Raw genomic sequence first — 5,513 nt, 5'->3', positions numbered from 1 at the left:
CTCATTATTTTCCCAACAGAAGAAGCAGCAGTGAGAAGCGTGGTGATGACTTGAAATTGGCCATAGTGATGCTACACCAGTTACTCCTGATAGAAAATGTGGGTGAGGGTCCCATATGAGCTGAGTGTTTTAGGTAGGACGAAGGACAAGGCACAACTAGTGTTAAACGCCAACCAAACTCTTTCCAAAATGGATCTGCTGCTAATAAAAAAAGTAGCAGAAGGGCAGAAGAGGAGGGAGAGAGATCTCCTCTCCCCCCACAGTGAGCACTGGGATTGGAGACTGCTAATGGGATTCTTGCCCCACAGCTGTCCACGAGCCAAGCCAGGCACTCCTTCTCACCCCAATCCCTCTCTCCACCTCGGTGTTTTCCACATACAAGAGTAATTTTGCAACGTTTTGGAGACACACTGATTGGCTTGTTTTCACTGCCTTTTGATGCTTGGATTACCAAATGTCTCTGGACCGGATCCAACCTAATCCTATCACTGCACAAAGAAGAAGCGCCTCATGTCAGAGCACACATGTTGCATTTTTTTTTCACCATGGAAATGATTGCATACATTACCACAGTACTGTAAATATTTTTTCCTCTATATTAGAAGCATCATAAGTTGGGACAAAAACATGAGTAGATTTTCCCCACCAGGACACAAATAGGAATCTGAGAAAAACAGACATTCTTGTTGTAAAGGAGAAAGAACTCCAATTCTGAGGACCTTCCGCTCACTCACGATCTAAGGAGGGTCGGTTACATTCGGGAGGAGGGAAGGGGGAAGCCTTTCCGTTGCACCTGTCAGTCTCGCAACATTTCACCGACAAAATGCCTTTTCTTGTCCTCCGTAAAGTGTTGCATCTCATATTGTCAAATATGTAGTCAACACATCCATACTTCACTCCACCAAATCTTCCATCAGCTGCAGGAAAGAAAACATGTGGATTTGAGATTGTTCCCTTTAAGATTGCAGCCTGGCCAGGGTCAGTTTGCTGAGGAAAGCTTCTACTGGTCTGCATTGTGTTATGAGTGACAGAATGTGTCAGACCGTGTGTGGGTTCCAAAAAGAGCAGCACCCCAGGCCTGAGAAGAAGATGGAGAAATCGCAAGGGGAGATGGGATGGTGATCCTAATACAAAATCTGCAAAGATTTGCAAGAGTTCCAAGTTTCTATATCAGCAGGCTTGGAAAGAACATTCTAAATGTGACTTGTTCATTCAGATAGAAAGAAAAGGAAGAGAGCTGGCTATAACCAGTTCTCCAGACAAGAAAGGTGAGGCAGGCTATCTGAAGCCAAGTCTGTGGCAGATTGAACAAACTTTACACGTGAAAGGAACAAGCTGTACACGTGTTGTATCTCTTTGGAATGCCAGCTCTTATGATTTGTCTACTACAGTGGTGCCTCGCTTTACGATCACTCCGTTTAACGACGAAACTGCATTATGACAAACTTTTTGCGATCACTTTTGTGATCGCTTTATGATGTTTCCTATGGGGGAATTTCGCTTTGTGATGATCAGTTACCTGCTTCGGGAACCGATTCTTTGCAAAACGATGACTTTTTGGGCAGCTGATTGGCGGTTTCAAAATGGCCACCGGGTAAACAAAATGGCCCCCCGCTGTCTTCTGGGATGGATTCCTCACTGCATAGGCAACGAAAATGGGCGCCCTATGGAGGATCTTCACTGGACAGTGAGTTTCCAGCCCATTGGAACGCATTAAATGGGTTTCAGTGCATTTCTATGGGCTTTTTAATTTTACTTTACGACACTTTCATTCTACAGCGATTTCGCTGGAATGAATTAACGTCTTAATGCGAGGCACCACTGTACCTGATTACTGTGCTAAGTCAAAACCTTAAAAAATTATAAGTTGCTTTAGACTGTGGATCAAGACATGATTTTGATGATGTTGCATTCTTATGCCTTACCGTTCTCATAGATGGTTGTTGTGATACATTTCCCAAGTTTTGCCTCACATATTTTATTGTGGGTTCGACAGTATTCTGGATCCTCATAATCACATGAATTACACTTGAGTCCCTGGACTGTAAGGAAGGAAGAGGAGAAATAATCACCTATAAAGGTAAAGATAAAAGTTTCCCTTAACATTTAATTCCAGTTGTGTCTGCCTTTAGCGGCCAGTGCTCATCCCCATTCATAAACTGAAGAGCCGATGTTTGTCCGTAGAAACTTTCCATGCTCACGTGGCCAGCATGACTAAGTACGGAACACCATTGCTTTCCTACCATGGTGGTAGCTATTTATCTACCCACATTTGCATGCTTTCGAACTACTAGGTTGGCAGGAGCTGGGACAAGCAACGGGAGCTCACCCCGTTGTGAAGATTTGAACTGCCGACCTTTCAATCAACTGTCCTGTGGCTCAGCAGTTTAACCCACAGGACCACCCACGTCCCAATCACCTACAATTACCCTTAAAATACATAAGCATCACACACGAGATTTAAGAAGAAGAAACCTGCTAAATCAGACCAAAGGTCTATTAACTCCAGTACTCTTTTTCTTTGGGATGTAAATGCTTACTTACTTCATTCTTTGCAGGTGAGGATTTTAAAAAGCCAAAGGTTTTACTCCCTTCTGGTTAAGATTAAGAGGGTGTTAGGTCATTTCCTACATTTTTTTGGCAATTTCTAAAAACATTGCCATTTCCCCTCTTTTAACAGCCCATGTTTTCTGCAAAGCCTTCTATTTTGCACAAGATAAAAATGGTTTAGTGTAAAACATAACGTTTTCATTTAATACACGTTTCTGCACATAAACCAATCAATTCCTTCTTCACAAAGGGATAAAAAGGGTGTGATAAAACAAGTCTTGTAGCTTCCAAGAATGACCAAACAAGTTACCTAGAAGATGACGATTTTCACGTTTGTCAATGAGGATGAAAAACCCAGCAAAATTGTTACAGGCTTATTTTGTTCCCTTGATGCAAACTAGGTATCCAGGAAGAAGGGAAAATAAAATTACAGTATATATCTGCTTACTAGATTAGGGTCTATCTCATCTTTCCTTCACATTTAGAATCTCCCATAGACACTGAAAGATTTCCTGAAGGAGCACCAGGGAGAAATGCTAAGAACCGTTCTCACCATCACCAATTTTTGTCTCTGAGAGCAAGGATTGCTGTATTGTTTTGGTGCGGTTGTCAATCTCAGGCTGTTCTAGTAGTCAGTTTCAAATGGCTGTGCTAGTCAGCCCTGTTGGCTGTGTTTGGTTACTCAACTGGGCCCATAACCTGTTGAGAGTTCTGGGAACTTGTGTAAGTTCCAATAAAATGCATAGTGGAAGGCCAGGTAACTTTAATTAGAAGTTCCCTTGTTTATCCACCCTCACCAAAGCCTTGCAGTTTTGATTAAAACAACACTCAGGAGGCGATTCTTAAGTGTGAAAAGGTTTTTGTATATTCAACTCGCATGAACAGGCATTCAGAATATTTCAACTTGAAACAGAAGGAAAGTAGTAAAGGTAAAGGTTTCTTTTCTTCAGCCCATGTGGCTGGGAGGATCTCTGGGGTTCAGTGATCCTGCCTGGATATCTATCATCATGCAAGGCAAAGAAGGATCTGGATCACAAAATGGAGTCTCTCTAACCTCATGGTAAAAAGGGGAGTGACAAGGGGCGGAACTTATTTAACCTGGGAAACAACAAATCCCTCTGATTGGTTAGTATGTTAAACAGGCAAAATCAGTTAGTTTCTCATGCAGGCCCCTTCCTCCCACCTCTTGAAATTAGCATTTAGGTTGCTGATTAGCCAGCAAGCCCTGCATTGGATCAGGTCCTGAAACTGACAAAAGGCACTGATATTGAATCCTGCAGAGATGGGGATGAACTCCTGCCCAGGAATTCTAAAGAATTATTTGCAGTTTCATGGGTAGAAACGGAGGTCCTTCTCTTGACTTGGAAATCCCAAGAAAGGAAGAAAGAAAGGCAGAAAATCCCATAGATAGCTATGGGACTGAGAAGGAGGTAGATTCATAACCCTGCCCTGTATGCCCGTTCATCTTCTGGTTTCTTACCAATAATGAAGAAAACCAGGGAAGAGAAACCAAGGAGAAGCAGCTTATTCATACTGGGTCTCTCTCTCTTCAGTTGCTGTGAAGAGTGAATCTGGCAGGGATTTCAGAAAATCTCTGTACTGCACAGACCGCGATGAACCAGAGCAGCTCTTTCCCTATTTATACTTTCTAAGACTCAGGAACAGACCTGAAGTTATTGCAATGCTTTCCTCTGGGATGAGTTGTGCAACTATGATACTCCTAATTAGCTGATACGATAATCTTTTGGAAACAATGTACATGCCATTTCCCATGCTGGGAGGGACAGGTTGTGCTTTCTTTTTTGTTGTTGTTGTTTCTTTGCACAACGTCCAGGTTCTCTCTGCAGCCCTTTGCTGAAACAACAAAACTTTGTTGATGCAATGGAGTCCGGTGTGAAAATCCTTTCCAGCCATTGTGGAAGGATGATGTAAGACAGGCTAGGAGGGGGGCCTAGCAACACTTGTTGTAGTTTTGTGGTGGGCCTGAATACTGTTCGTAAGTTGCATTTTTTTCAAAAGTTTCCCTACGTGGTCCGTGACAGAACCTCTACTTATTTTCTTTTGCCTAATGCACAACCCAGACATTGCAGTGTACAAAAAAAATATGAGAGAACATGATTTGAAGGAGTTGGGAGTTACAAGAAAAGCACTGAAACAGGGAGTGATTCCGGAGCAAGAGTAAGAGCTAGGTTGGAGCTGAGCATCGTGCTTGGACCCTCAGAGAGGGTTGCCCCACCTGAAGAAGAGGCAAGGAGGCCAGGGCTTGGGTCAAGGTAAAGAGAGCGAGGGAGGGAGTGCTCCTGGTCCAAGAAGGTGGTGCGGGAAAGAAGGCTTGAAGAAAGTGGCAAGTGACCTCGCACAGTGCCTGGCTATACGGGCGACTCCTCAATTTTATCCATGCATGCACACTAAATTAACGTTATGAGGAAATCCAGATTTGAACAAGCCTCTTATGTAGAAGTGGGTGGCATGTGGCGTATATACTTTAAATCTTATGTAATAGAGTGCATCCCTGAACCATATGATTTGGCAAGTCTCACTGCTTCTTTGCAGTTCAGCCCGAATCAGCTCAGAAGAGGAACACCATGCATCCACACCTTTACTTTCCGTAAAGCCGAGCATCACCTTCTTCCTGGCAACCTATTTGGCAAGTTTGGTTTGTTCTTTCTAGCCGATCTCTACCTGATCTCAAATAATCACAGAGGGAGGCATTGGGCACACAAACTTCTCCATAGCCTGTGAAAGCCACGCCTGTCTTCTTCTTTTGGTACATTATTCAGGGGTGACAAGGTCCAAAATATTTCCCCTGCTGCAAAAAAGCAAACAAAGGAATAGTGAAAGAAAGATAAAGGAGCTCTAACTCTGCAATACGACTTTGAAGGATGGAGCTCTCTGCACACTCGAAAGGCCTTTGTCCAATTACCCCTCCAGGGCTCTGTCCCGTCCAACTGACTGGGGCTCTT

General features: G+C 43.4%; 1 long non-coding RNA gene across 1 annotated transcript; it reads right to left on the bottom strand.

Moving 5' to 3' along the window:
• Positions 1–576: 576 nt before the first annotated feature.
• On the bottom strand, positions 577–5,268 carry LOC144587570 (uncharacterized). Its single transcript, XR_013542716.1, has 3 exons — positions 5,148–5,268; positions 1,926–2,042; positions 577–917 (listed from the first exon to the last, which is right to left on the bottom strand). It is a non-coding gene; the product is annotated as an uncharacterized LOC144587570 (long non-coding RNA).
• Between the last annotated feature and the right edge of the window lie 245 nt (positions 5,269–5,513).

This window comes from Pogona vitticeps, chromosome 2, assembly GCF_051106095.1.
Source record: "Pogona vitticeps strain Pit_001003342236 chromosome 2, PviZW2.1, whole genome shotgun sequence".
Classification (NCBI taxonomy): domain Eukaryota; kingdom Metazoa; phylum Chordata; class Lepidosauria; order Squamata; family Agamidae; genus Pogona; species Pogona vitticeps.
The sequence above is the reverse complement of the archived record's forward strand: the minus strand, read 5'-3'. Positions and strand labels throughout refer to the sequence as shown.